The following is a 15129-nucleotide window of genomic DNA, read 5'->3' as shown; positions in this document are numbered from 1 at the left end:
AGTCCCAGAAGTAGCACAGAGAGCTGACATTGGGAGAGTCCAGCAGGGGCAAACCTGGAAGTCCTAGCTGGCTCCTTTTGATTCTGTAGGAAGTGCCATGTGATGTATGACTGAGAAGGACTTGTCTTCTGTCTGGAACCCAGTTAGGAAACAGTCCCAGATGGAGAGAAGGGCAGGGGCCGCAAGAGGGTCTGTAGCAGGTCGCGTGAACATACAGACAGATAGCAGAGCGTGTGCGATCAGTCAGGTCTCTAAACCAAATCTTCCTGGTGGGCTTTTTGCGTTATTTTCTCTGGTTCTTCAAGTCCCTTAATCCTCTGGGCCCTGAGCATGGATATTCCAGGGCTTCCATAGACATGATTTTTCACAAGTCTTTGCAAGGGTACCATCTTACCAGCGGAGAAACTAAGGTCAATGTTCTAAAAGCCTGGTTCTAGGAGCACCCCTGGGATCACAGCGCAGTGGGGCTTGAGGCATGGGCTGCTGGCCCCTCATTCAGGGATCTGGCTTCTCAACGTGGTCCTTTCCCCTGTCTGATCAAGAAAGGAAAGGGTGTATCCAGTTGCTTCTTTTAGGCACAGGTTCATAGAGGTGGGGTGGGAACCCTGATTTCCTACTGCTCCTTCAGCCTACTGGTGAGCAGAGAGCAGGCTGAGAAGGGTGTGCACTTAACCCTTGTCCTTGGACCTACATGGAACAGAGGGAGGAAGGAAATGCGCCTGAGCCTAGAAAGCATGGCCACCCCTAGAGGAGGCATGATGTTCCACGAACACCTTCTTCTCCAAGAGAACTGCTTGTACTAAGAATGAAGAGTACAAGGCACAGGTCCTTAGGATATGAAGGGGACCAGTGGGCTAACAGTTGGCCTCCATGTGGGCACTGTCCCTCCTTGAGCTTCTACCCACCTTCTCTGAGCCATACCTTCTGTCTTTCACCCTCTGAGCATCTTCCTTCCACCTGGGCTGCCTCTTGTCCTTTTTCTCCCTGAGCCTGTGATAGGGGCAGGGTGCCCGGCCAGCACGTGGACATCATCTTCAGTTCCAGATTCTCAGTGAGTGTGTGAGTGTGAGTGTGTGTGTGAGGGCTGGGGCTGGGGTTCGTCCGCAGGTCAGAGCACAGGAGTACAGAGAGCTTCTGAGGGTAAGGCCATCTGCACACCCTATACCCTGAAGCCCTAAGAACCTGTCACTCGGACCCACCGCCAGCCAAAGCAGCTTCCATCACTGACCAGAGGAGCGCAGAAGCCACAGCAGTAAGTTAAGCCTCAGAGGGACTGGATGTGGCTGGGCCCAGTGAGGGGCAGGAGGAGCCCCGGCTCTCAGAAAGAGCAGGCGCCATAGTTCCAGAGAAGAGGAAGCAGCAGAGCTTTCGTGCCCCTCCCCCTTGCTCCCTGCACAATGCTCACATACCTTACCCTTGGGCCCTGCAATCTGGGGGGCCTTGCAGAGACAGCTGATCCCAAGTGGAACAGCCAAGGATGTGAGGATTAGAGCAAAGTGATGGCCAGTGGAGTCTCTTCAAAGGTGCATGGTGGGTGGTCAGCCAATGCCCAAAGGCAGGAACAGTGGGGAGGGTGGAAGTCAGTGGTCATGGCGGGCAGGGGGAGGGGGTTAAGGAAACTTGTAGACTCTCAGCTAGCTGTGTGGTGAGGGAGGGAGAGAGTGACCAAAGCGGGTGGTTTGGACAAGAAACAAATGCTATTCTTACGTACCGGTGCTCACAATGGCCGGTGCCCTGGAGAAGCTCTGAATAAATAACCTGGGCCTTTGAACACGGAGGTACAGGATAGTGTCACTTGATGGGAACCTTTGTTTGTTTTTTCACCCCCTCTGATGCCAGTCATCTTGAGGAACAAGAGAAGGGGACAAGCAAGGCTTTGGGAACTGGCTGAAGAGGGGGGCTTGGGGCAGGTGGGCATGGTGGCCAGCTCGGCTGTCTCCCTGCCCCTTGGCTTTGCTAGACTTGAGGACAGAGTCCCGGCTCTAGTACACTTGCCACTCCCTGTCCCCCTTCTTTTTGTCTTCTCTCTTCTGATGGTGGCAAGTCCTTGCTTCACATCTGGAGCCTCTGAAGTTGGCAAGACCTCTTACCATCCACAACCCAAGCCTGATGGGCTCTCTCAGGGACCTATTTTGTGAGGTAAGGCCAGTGGAGTCCGGCAGAATTCAAGGGCCTCCTTCTTTGGACAGTGCACAAGAGACCATGGTCTTCCTCTACAGAAAGCTGAAAAGCCTTGGAGTGGACACAGGTAGGAGCTGGGGTTCTGGTCCATCTCTGGTGACCTTGCCTTCCTTATAGAGACACAAATCCCACCTCCCATTATCCTTTTCTTTAAATGGAAAAGTAGAGGTCAGTGGAAACAAGATAAAATTTATTATCCCTCCCCCCTCTTCCCGCCTGAAACCGCCTGCAACATCTCCTGTTTCTACCCGGGCTCTGTGGATCTCTGCCCAGTGTTCTGAGCCCCGGACACCTTGCTCTCTCTCCGCAGATTGCTGGTCAGCATGTGCGCTGGGCATGTGCTGGCTTCCAGGCCTGTGAGGACCCGCAGAGTCGCTGCTGGAGAAGGCACGACCACCCTCCAGGAGCTCCCGCTCTAGGTAGGGAGTCAGCCGTGGAAATGGGTGGTTACAGTTCAGGGCAGACTGGGCCACAAAGTGTGTGCCAGGGACAGGGAGGAGGGGCAGAGACCCAGCGATGGTGTCCCGAAAAGCTCTCTGGAGAAAAGTGGTCATCATCACTGGCATTTTAAGGCTCTTATTATGGTGAGACACGGCTCTAAGCGCTTTCCGAGGACCTGTACCTGCTCATACCAGCACTGCCCAGAGGAAGAGAGGGGTGAGGTGCTCTGGCCACTGAGCTTGCCGCCCCACCTCCAGCCCCTCTGCCTCAGTGCACCAGCTGGGAAGGGACGAAGCCAGCAGTCCAGCCTGAGAAGCAGGTCCTGACAGCCACACCTCTACCTTTCTTTCTCCCCACTGGTCTCCCTTCCTCATTAATGCCCACGTCCCTTCTGTCCTCTGTGCTGCTGCCAGACACTACCCACCAAAGGGAACTCATGGCCTTCTGAAGGTTTCCCTGAATCAGGGGCAATGTGACTCTGTGGGTGGCTGTAGAAGCCTCCCACAGTCCTCTTGGCTCAGCCTTGCTTTCCTGTCCCACCCCACCTCCTTCCATTGCCCTGGCAGCCTGCACCCCTGCCTCCCCCAATGCCTCACTGTCCCCCAGCCCACAGCCTTGCCCCTTGGGCCCCAGGTCCTGCCAGAAATGTTTCTCCCAGGTGCCCCGACAACTTCCTGCACGTCCTGCAGAGTCGGGCTTCTCCTGAAGTCTTCCTCGGCTTGCTAAGGCTGGGTCCTTTGTCTCCCGCCTTGGGTTTCCGTCTGCCTCTCGCTCTCTGCGGGGCACCGGGGCTGCATCCCTGTGCAGCATCTGTCCCCAGCTCCACGCTTAGTGACTGCCCCGTATCTCGGGATCTGCCGTGGTGGGAGCATTTACACTGAGCTGGCCAGTACTACAGATCTGCCTGCCCCCTCCCACCCTGAGAGCCTGTTAAGCATTTACCAACACTCTGCCGTCTCATGATTTGCAGATTCATTGGCTTCCCCTCCCAGAGGCAAGTGCTTCAAAGCAGGGCCACATTCTACTTCTCTTTGAAAAATCAGGCCCAGCGTACAGACCGGCACCATGTGGAAGGTACAGATAACTTGTACGACAGGAGACATGCCCCAGAGAGCTTGTCATTTAATTGTGGCAACAAATTACTCTGCTGCCACCATAATGCTTTGAGAATCTGCCACGCCCATGGCCGCCTCTTATTCAGAAGCCCTCCATAGCTCCCCTGGCCTATATGACCAAGGTAGGGATTTTTGTCTGTTTTGTTTTAGGGAAGTGGCTTGGTGCTCAGAACAGCATCTAGCATGGGGAAGTGCTTAGTACTATTCAACTTGTCATTGTCATATGAATATTAAGTGATACATTTCAAGCTCCTTAAAGCAGTCTTCACGACCCCTCATTAACCAAATCTGTTCTCTCTCCGCATCTGCTGCTCCTTCCCTCCTAGAAGGCTCCATTGCATTCCCACTGATCCTTCGGAGTTAAGAGAGGTCCAGGCACTCCTCCCCTAGCATGAAGCTGCCTCCCCTGCCCCTCTGTGTGCCCAGGACTTCCTCATTCTCCAGTCTGCTACCAGCTTCAGGAATACCTCCTGGTTCCTACTCTTCATCCCAGTAAAGATTGTTTCCAACATCTCCGTGAACCTTTGAGCTCCTTAAGGTCAGGGCTGCTGTGTGTACAGCTTGGTGTCCCTCTAATACTCCAGCACCTAGCTTAGAGTCTCACACGTAGTAGGTGCCCATTGTGGCTGTGTGGACCATAGTTGTGCACATTTAAAAAATTGAGAGGCCAGCAAAATGTATGCAAGTCCCAGCCTCCGTTCCAGCCACTCCGTGGCATTGGCTGATTAGCAATCACTCCCCGAGTCTCAGTGAGGATTAGGGTGGGACGGTGATGCCCAGAACAAGACTGGAGGAGACTTGAGCCTCGCAGACTCTGAGCCAGGTGGGTCTCATGGGGGAACATGGTCTTTCCTTCTCTCTTCTTCCTCCTGGATCATGGCCACCTCACTCCTGGCTAACTATGGCTACTTCCACCAGCCAGGAAAGGACCATCTGAGTGGGCTCAGGATAACAGGATGGCCGGGCATGGCAGTGTTGGGCCTGGAGAGAGGACTGTTAGGATGCACTTTTTAAAAACTGGAGGTTGATCAGGGAGGTGCCAACTTCTGATGGGAGGCAGCGAACTGACTGATTCCATAGAGGACCGGAAGACCTCAGTCTGAATCTCAGCCCCACCAGTTGCTGGCTGCGTGACCAAGGGCAGCTTACTTACCTTTGGTGGGCCTCCATTTTTTAATCTATAAAATGGGGGTAATAATACCTACTTTATAAAAAGAAACAACTGGAAGATGATTGAAGTAGATAACGTATGAAAATGTTTAGTTCTGGGCCTGGCACACACTGGATGCTAGCTAAGTGGTGGATATTTCATTATCTTTAGCTGTTCTCTGTTCAAATGGAAGCATAACAAAGAACTTTCTCGTAGAAAAAGAAAAAAAAATCTAGCTGAGGCTCGACAAGTCACCGGGTAGTGATTTGTACTCTGAATTAAGGGATGTTGAATGATGGGCTGAAGTCCTGCTGCTCACAGTGTGGTTCCCAGACCAGCAGCATCATCTCCCCTGGGAAATTATTGAAAAAGCAGACTCTCCTGTCCCACCCCAGGTGCACTGATTAAGAATCTGCATTCCAACAAACATGATGACCAGGAAAATCTGTGTGCTCATTAAGATTGCATGGCTACAGCCGGAGCACCTTGGGTAAGTCCTTCTGTTAACATTCCCAGTAGCTTCTCCCCCTTTTCCTGTGCTAACAGGCTTCTTTGTGCAGACAGGTGGGCACTGTGGGAGCAGGGGGCACAGAGGAACGGTGGTGATTGGGTCTGAAGCCAGCCCTGTCAGGACAGCTGCACCACCAGCGCCAACAGGGGTCTAACTGAACTTTCCCTTGCTGTCCAGCAGATGGCGAAAGTGTGCTGGAGTGCCTCTCCAAGGTCCTTGAATTGTCTAAGTGCTAAGGTGTCTTTGGATCTTACACACTTGTATGGAGTTATCTCCGTTAGCTGTGTCTGGGGAGGTTTCTGAGGCGCTCTGTTCAAACCCTTCCCTCCAGTGCCCTTTTGGTTGAATGCTCTTGGGGTTTTCTCAGGTGGCCATGTCTGAGGCTGATCTCAGAGCAAAACCTTGGTCCCACTACCTGGCAGAAGGACACTCATCTTAGTAACCCCTCACACTACCACAGACTCCCACACAACCCCCCCCTTAATTCATGCACCTGCATAAATGTATGCATTTGCCCCCATGAGCAATCAGGCCCTAATGTAAATGAAAATGGAAAAACAAATTTAAAACCCTGATATTATGTGACAAGGATCATCAGGCAGCAAGCACCATCCTTAGCTGTTAATGTGAAGAAGAAACCTTCCTTGTGAATCCAGAAACCTTGTGGGACTGAGTGGGATTGGGGCTAGGGTCATAATTTGGGGGGGAGGAGTGATGAAAGGGACAGGGCTTTTTCCTATCAAAAACTTGCCCAAAGAAGTCTGAGAAGAGAACATGTGAGGTTTGTCTTATGGTTGCCTGGGTCCTAGGCTGGGTGTTTAATACCTGAGTTCTCTTCCAAATGCTTTGGGAAGTGGGATAGGATATTGGAAGAAACACAGTCTCTGAAGATAGACTGTGTCCAAATAACCTAGGGTAAGTTGTTTAACCTCTCTGTGCCTCAGTTTTTCCATCTGTAAGATGGGGATAAGTGTAAACCATATACTATTATGAGGGTTTATATCATACTTTAAACATGCCAAGTATCTGGCACACTGTACATGCTACGCAAGTCTTCGACTAGTGTTATTCCCCCTGAGTTTTAGTTTCCCCTTCAGTAAAACAGGCAGAATCACCCTGTCCAAGGCAGCTGAGGTCCCAGGAGAAGAGTGGAGAAGGAAGATCCCCAGAATTGACACCATTTTTTCTTTCTCTCCAGGTCTTCTTCATATTATGTAAGAAGCCAGAGCAGATCACCTTCTTGCATATCTACCATGTTCTTCAGCCCATGTGCTGGAGTCAGATATGTGCCACAGGGTCAAGGTAAGTGATACAGCCACAGGAAGCCCTGCTCTAGGCCCTTGTAAGGCAGGCCCCTCTCTGCTGGGCTGAGTCCCAGCTTGTGAGGAGTGTATCCCTATAAACAAGGGTTTGGTTCTAAGTTTCCTCTTTTTTTCTGGTCATGAGACCAGACCTCTGCTCCCATTTTATCTCCATTGTTCATCAGAGCTTCCCAGCCACCCTCTCTGGTATGAGGGAGGGGACCGTTGGAGATTCTTAGGGACATTGGCCCAGACAGTACAGAGGGAGTTATAAGCACTCTCATTTGGCACCCCATCAACCCCAACCCACAATCATGGCCTCAGATAGCTCATGCCAGACTTCCTAATGATGGGACCCTCCCAGGGATTTTTTCCCTGTAGGGTGTGCAGAGATGCTGCCTGCAGCATAGAAGATGAGAACATGGAAAAAAAATAAAAACTACAAAAACCCAAATCACTAGGTCCAGCTCCACTATTTCCCTGTATCTTCCCTCCCTACTCTGTAGCCTCCTTTATCGAGATGCTGAAGCTTTGGTCCATGTCTTCACATATCTGCACCATGGACTGGCCAGCCCAGGGCTCTGTGCAGCTCCACCCATAGTGGAAGTGACATTTAACCATCCTTCAGCAGATAAGGAAGACCCATCAGCTCCAGAGACCTTGTCTGAACCTGTGATGAGGTATTTAGCCATGAACAAAAGCCAATCTCATCACTGGGTCTTCCTTAGTTTCTCATCTTGGAAGCCTTCCATCTTATTAATAGTAGAACCGACCTTAACTCACTGACATGATGTGGGACCTGCAGCATGTGACTTCCACACTTCAGGCCTCAGTCCCATCAGTGAAGTGAAGGGGCTGGGCTGTATGACCTCAAAGCACTAATATCCCGAGAGCCTAAGATCTCTGAGTGATCCTGCAGGTGACTGGGTGCCTTGTGGTTTGGGGAACATCATTGCCAGGTGATGGTGGCAACCTAAGGTGGGCCTCATGGGCTTAGGATGGGTTGAGTTTATCATTAATGTCCACAGGACATGGCTGGGTTGGGGTAAATTGGACACCAGAGCCAGGAGAGGGGGTCAGGAAGACTCTTTGGATCATAAGTCAGGAGCAAATGGGGGCAGTGCTTCACCAGGCTTCCAGGTTTTTCTCTTCCTGAGCCACAGAAGGCCTGCCCCCTGCTGGCAGACAGGGAGGTGAAGACAGGAGGGATCAAGGGCAGCATCTTTCCAGTTCCGCAACCCTGCTGCTCAGTGCTCTCCTGTTTATTTTCTCTCATGTTCTCTTTCACCCAGGGTCCGTTTGTGGCCACTGCTGCCCACTCCTACAATCTCTTCACTGAGCCCCCCTTCCCTGAGGGGCTCGACATGGCGGTCCTCCTGCACACCTTCGGTGTCATTGGCTTTTTCCTCAACTGCTACCACCAGACATACCTGAAGAGCAAGCAGGAGAAGCAGACTTAACGGGGCTGGACCCAAGGACTGAAACTAGCAGAGCCGTCCCCACAGAGCGCTGCCAGAAGTCAGCGTGCGCCACAGCCCACCTGTGTTAGACAGATACCTCTGGGCCTGCATTTCATTCTATGAAGGATGAAGGAGAATTGTCCCCCCCCTCCCTTTTTTCCCAGAGTTAGGGAGGACAGAAATGGACCAAGTTTCCTGAACTCACTTCCGTTATAGCACTTTTCACATGGAGTTATTTCACTTTTCACACAGCCCTCACTGAAGTGCCGGGGGGGAGGGAGGGTGGGGGCTGTCTTCTTCCCAAGGTTCCCCACACGGGACATAGTGCTTCAGGAAATGTGCATTTGGGTCCTTGTAGTCCACCACCGGTAGTCATGACCTCTGATGAAGATCAGGGCTGGTAACATGCCAGAAGTCAAGGCTGGCTTGATAGCTCACCTTGCCATGGGAAATGATGACAAGAATGTCCAAGGGTGAGTGTGGGTCTGTTTGGTTTCTAGAGTGGCTGTGTGAACATTTGTCCCTGTGTCTCTTCTAGTCTGTTCACTACTACCTGCACTTGTAGTTATATAGTTGTACGATTCTGTGTATGTGAGTGGGCTGATGGAATGGGCTCTGTGTTCATGTCCAAATATTCGCTTTTAAATATACATGCTTGATCCCTTTGAGTTTTTCTCTGTGTTGTTTGCTTGTCTCTTCTATAAGTCTCTGTAAGTGCCACATGGTAATAGAAGCCAAATTTGGATTAATACTTAATACTGGGGCACCTGGGTGTCACAGTGGGTTGAGCCTCTGCCTTTGGCTCAGGTCATGATCCCAGGGTCCTGGAATCAAGCCCCACATCAGGCTCTCTGCTCAGTAGGGAGCCTGCTTCCTCCTCTCTCTCTCTCTCTCTCTGCCTGCCTCTCTGCCTACTTGTGATCTCTGTCTGTCAAATAAATAAATAAATAAAATCTTTTAAAAAATACTTAATACTTCTGTCTGCAATGGGAGACATGGAAGTTCATTGACAAATCTCTGAACACATGTTTCACTAAGGGCCTCACAGGAGGACGTGAGAAAAGAAGAAATGGGAAAACTGAATACAGCCATCCACTTTGCAGAGAGGGAAACTAAGAGCCATCAAAAGGGAACATATGGCTGAGATCCCACAGTACAGCAGAAGCAAACATTTGCTGAGCCATTTAAAACTAGGAGTGGAGAATCTCTGGGGAGCAGCTGGCCTAGGAGCTGTCTCCGTGCTTCCAGGATGCTTGTTTTTTCTTTATAATCTCTCTCCTTAGCTCTTGTCCTACCCCAAGGAAGTCCCTATTCTGCAATGCCTCACCAGTAGAGAACATTCACAAACGGTTGAAGCTGATGCAGTGCTATTTGCGGACTATTTATCCATCAGGCACTCTGGTTGATTAACTCAAGGCCAGGCAGGGCTGCATCCTGTGGACAGTATATTCCAAGAAAATTTCCTCTAAGTTATGCAGGATGTGAACACATCCCACACACTTTTCCATACCCAGGTTGAGTGCCTTCGGAGGTGGGTGCCTATTTTAAGGCAAACTTTTTTTTTTTTTTTCTCCTTGAACACATAAGAGTAAAGTCTGTTCATTTGCTTAGCAGCCAACATAAAGGAAAAAAAAATCATCATTCCAGAGTTCAGAGCTAATGTTCATCCAGATCTTTGTAGCTTCTTCTGCCTGATTAAGCAGCACAGGAGGAAATGATATGTCCCAGGCCACGTCTGAATGCAGTAAGGTTCAGGCTGGGAAGAGCCTGGTGTGAAGCAGCATGGTAGAGAGGGTTAGGGAAAAATCCTTGGTGAGCTGAAGGTGTCCTTCCTTCCTTGAAACTGCACTGTGTATAATGACTCTACCTGGTTCAGGAGTACTGTGCAGCACTGTTTATCAGTGTAGAAAGATTGTGTGAATATTATAAAACACAAAGTTATTTGTATTTGTCAAAACATAGCCAAATCCATAATTAATATCATAGTTTACTTCCATGAATTTTTAAAGATAATGATAAGCAAGGTTGCATTTTTAAATATATATAAAATATATATTATATATGGTTGCATTTTTAAATATATATAAAATATATATTATATGATATATAATTAATATATTAATGTATTATATTTATAGATATTAATTATATATCATATATAATATATTTGTGTACATATATTAATATGTATATTATTGTGTATATGTACATATATTATATACATATTAATATATTCATATATAATTATATATTAATAATATATAATTATAATATACAATCATATGATTATTTTAATTATGTTTTATAAATTATTCATTATTATAAAATATATATTATTTATGTATAAATTATTATAAATAATAATATATAACTATAAATAATTATGAATTATATAATTAAATTATATAATTTATATATTAGATCATATAACTTATAACATTTAATTATAAAATTTATAATATAATTATAATTATATGATTTAATTAATTATATAATTAACATATATTTATATAACATATGATATTAATATAATATAGGCATTTTTTAAATATAAATATATTGCATTTTAAAATTTATATTAAATATATAAATAAATATTAAATATTTTAAAATAAATTTTAAATATATTGCATTTTTAAATATACAGCATTTTAAATATATGGGTTGAGCTGTACCTCAGAGAGTGGCCGTGTGCCAAGACAGGGAGGCCCAGAGGGGCCAGTGGGACAGTCCCAGAGACAGAAGTGAGGGGTGGTCCTACATCTGACACGAGGGCACAGAAGCTGGAGGTCTGGGTTCCTGGCTATCACCCCATAAATCAGGGTACATCTAAAGAAAGGAATAAAACCCACCCAAGATGGAGGAGCTTCGTGGTCATCTTCCAGCTCAGAATCCAGTGACCACTCCCCTCGCTGCCGGCTGCCACTCACATTCCACGGTGCACTCAGCTGACCCTGCATGCGGGCACTGCTGGGCCTGGACAGGTGTCTGGAGCCAGAAATTAGAGGAAAGCCCTGTTTCTCCTCCGTCACCCTCCCTTTTGCCCTTCCTTGGGGTTCTCTGTGTCAGTGGAGGAGCCCTTCTAAAAGAAGACCCTTTTGTCCCTGAGTGGTCTTAGGGTAAAACATCTGCCACAAAGGTGGATTTCAATTAGGGTTTTTGGAATTCAAGCCCTCCCCATCGGGATCTACGATCTCATAGATCTGTAAGCTTTAGGTAGACAGTGAGCTGGTCCTGCAGACACTGGAGGGAAGAAGAGGGAATAAACCACCTAAGAAGTAGAGGACCTTGACTGGAAGGATCTGTGTATTCACAGGGAGAGGAGGGACACAGGCTCACGAATAAAACAAGGGAAGATCTATTCCCAACAGTCTGCACAGAGCATCATGAGGGTGGGGACCCAGGCTGGACAGCATTCACAGGGGGTGCAGCCCTGGGTCCTCAGAAGCAACCGCTGAGCTCAGAGTCTGCCTTTGCCCTCTCACTGCCTAGAGGATGTGGGCAGTTCACGTCATCTTCTAGGGTCTTTTTCATGTGTAGAGTTCAGGTACGGGGCGTTCTCATCTCTAAAAAACAGACTCTGGTGGAGGTGGAAAATTAAAGTATGACCACAAAATAACCCTTCTTTAAAAACTATTTAATAACTTAGCAGTACAATATTAAATAAAAATGTAAGAGCATCCCAATTTCACAAAGAATTACATGTAAACTATGAACATCAAAATGTTAACAACGATCTTTTCTAGATGGTGAAATTATGGATGTTTTGAATTTCCTAGCAAAGGCTTTTTGAATTTCTTTGAATTTTCCTGTTTTCTGAGAAGCCTGTTTTTTTTTTTTTTTGATTATAAAAATTTTACTATTATGACAAATTTAGGACAGCCAGGCTGTTCTTTTTTCTGAGAATTATGCAAGTATACGATTTGCTCATCAGATCTTCATTACTGGTATGGGCGGCATAGTGGACCCCACGACTGACCTCCTGGTCATGCAACATACAAATATGGAGGGCTCACTGCTAGTGCTGAACTCCATGTTAAGGAGCCTGACACACAACAGATATGATTTGCACTGAAAGGACCCTGTGAATACTTAAAAAGCTAAACCTTTGACCACTTCCCCTGATCCAGGGCAAGTTAGGAAGAAAGTCAGTTTTGTCCAAGGGTGGTGGTGAGAGAGGATTTTGAACCAAGATTTATACTTAGTGTCAAATGTGAAAATGGGGCTGACCCCCACCCTTCTAAAACTAATCTTCCTCGCTCCTTGGTGTGAAGACTATTTCCAGAATGTTAGAAGTGAGGCATCCAAATGTAAATCTGGTTTGATTAAAAAATGAACCAAATATGGGGTGCTTGGGTGGCTCAGTTGGTTGAGCGTCTGCCTTTGGCTCAGGTCATGATCCCAGGGTCCTGGGATCGAGCCCCTCAACAGGGAGCCTGCTCTCCCTCTCCCCCTGCTTGCATTCTGTCTCTCTCTGTCTCTCTCTAAGTAAATGAATAAATCTTTAAAAAATTAATCAAATATGATACATTTTAAAAATCATCTGTGTCCAAGAGCTAACTTTTGCCCAGATCATGTAATAATTTTTGCTTCCTGGCAAAGGCTTTTTGAAATGAGAATATAAGGGTGAGGCTTCCTAACAAGCTTTATGTGTAGAACAAAAGTGGATTGCTTAGTTGTGAATGGTAGTGATTATTGAACTACAGCTTTGTCTCCTTTCCAGTGACCTTGGTATTTACGGACATATTTGAGAGGTGAAGAAAGAGATGAAAAGACTTTGCCCTGAATCTGTATAACAAGGGAGTTACAACTAGGGCCTTGGCTTCTCAGCTCCCTGTCCTGGGCTCTGCGTCCTCTAGGTCAGGGTCAACACGAGAGGGATATATTCCTGTGAACAGGGCAGTTTAGATATCCCAGATCTTGAGTCCCAGCTGGTAGCTCATGCTACGGGAAAAACTGACACCAGTCTTCTGCGTGCCGCGCTCTACCACATCCTGTGCCTTCTTTCTTATCTCTTATTTCAAACACAGAGTACTTCTGTGGTGATTATATTTACAGTTTAGCTTACTGGTTACAAAATGTCAAATAGGATATCAGGATGAAAAGGGTGGGAGAAGGGAAAGACACAGAGGAAAAAATTGTTTAAAATAGACTATTTTTCAAAGGAAGAAGGGGAAAAAAGCTATCTGCAGTCTTCAGATTCTCTAGGAGCAAAAAAAGAGAACACAGGTATGGTTTTAGACGCTCCAGCACCAGATCTGAAGACAACATCCTTCCAGAGACTGTTTCCCCAACTCCCACATTGTGTAGGGTCAAGTCCCTATGACTAACTCCTTACCATACATACCTCCTAGTGGTTAACTTCTTTGATCAAACCCTGACTGATATTGTTGCCCCGCAGCGTATACAGCTCCACAAAGGCACAGACATCCCTGAATTAAAAATGGAGAGAAGTTGCCTTTCAACAGTATTTGTGCCCTGTTAAGAACTGAGTGAGCAAAGGAGACTGACCCAGCAGCTATTGCAAAGTGCGTGCTTCCTGGGAGAAACCAGAGCACCCTCCAGCGCCAGGATTGTGAACTTCACCCCCAACCCTAGACCACCTGGGGCTGTCTGAAGACAAGAGGTACTGCCTACCTTTCTTCATTAGGACTGACGGGTAAGGAGACATTCATTGCTTTAGGATTATCGATCAAATCATCTGAGAACAGCACACTGAAATTCTTGGCTTTTAAAGTGAAAAGTCACAATTCATATATAGGGGAAATTTGGAAAATATATCAGTGATTGAGCAGGGCTCTTTGTTTTTTTCCTCTTTTTTTATTCCTTTTTTTTCCCTCCTCTCTCTTCACCCCATTGAATAAAACCAAGGGGGGAGAGAATAGTTGGAGATTATTCAGTGCAGTTAGATGTGAGTGTGGAGAGTCTGTGTGGTTTAGAGATGTGAGCAAGGAGAGACCTTACTGAAGTCAAGGGATGTGACAAGTCTTGCAGATTTGACACTGGATATATGAATGGACAATGGTGAGAATGTACATAAAAGTAGAGCTCAGATCCACAATGAGCAGAACCAACCCACAAAACCAACCCACTACTGGTAGTGCCCAGCCCAAGAAATCATCCTGCTATTTACAAGTCAGACTGGTAGGAAGTAAGACTCTCTACCAACTGGTCCTGGAAGCTAACAATAACCTCTATAACAATCACCCCAAACACTAGGACTTAAAAACTGACAGCTTCTCTGATTTTTGTCCGTGTTTCCAACTTAGGACCACCCAAAAAAACTAAATATGCACCCCTGACCTATTACATAGGGCTCCTTGTTTCTAGTTAGCACACCAAGAGCTTACCTACACCGACAGCCTCCACTCAGGGCACACCTGAAGAATTTCCTTCCCACCATCAAGGTTTCCTACCTGTCTGCCTTTGAGTGTCTGCCAAAATGCAAGTGATGATGGTTGATTCCCTGGTATCACAAGTTTTGCTTGTTCACCTTTGGCTGGGCTTCTTTTATTTGCACATAAAGTCTCCTGTGCTTAACAATGTGCAGCAACCTTGAGGTCAGATGATGGTATGGTCTGCCTATGCTGAGGAGGGCTGGAGACAGCTTCTTGAGTTTCTCATGACTTTGCACTAACCCAGGAGGTAGGGTTGCTAAATAAAATACAGGATGTCCGCTTACACTTGAATTTCAGAAAAACAATGAATAATTTTTAGCATGAACATATCCTATGCAATATTTGGGGCATACTTATTCATTATTTATCTGAAATTCAAATGTAACTGAGTGTCCTATATTTTTATTTGCTAAATCTGTATAATCCTACAAGGAGGGCAACTCAACATTCTCATGCCCCATTCCCACAACTGGAAAGAAAAAGTTAAGAAGGCTGGAGTGAGAGCCCTGGTGAGGCTACAGAGTTTCTGAGCTAAAAGAAGGGAAACACATCAGAGATGACGTGGGTAAACC

The 15129-nt window shown here is 46.9% G+C and overlaps 1 long non-coding RNA gene across 1 annotated transcript; it reads left to right on the top strand.

The window, feature by feature from the left end:
* LOC309870098 lies at window positions 1–8423 on the top strand. The gene is made up of 4 exons (XR_014314486.1): window positions 1–2248; window positions 2492–2600; window positions 6597–6700; window positions 7992–8423. It is a non-coding gene; the product is annotated as an uncharacterized lncRNA (long non-coding RNA).
* The last annotated feature ends 6706 nt before the right edge of the window (window positions 8424–15129 follow it).

This window comes from Mustela nivalis, assembly GCF_964662115.1.
Source record: "Mustela nivalis genome assembly, chromosome: 7".
NCBI classification, from domain to species: domain Eukaryota; kingdom Metazoa; phylum Chordata; class Mammalia; order Carnivora; family Mustelidae; genus Mustela; species Mustela nivalis.
Note: the sequence above shows the minus strand (reverse complement) of the source record. Positions and strands in the feature narration are given on the sequence as shown.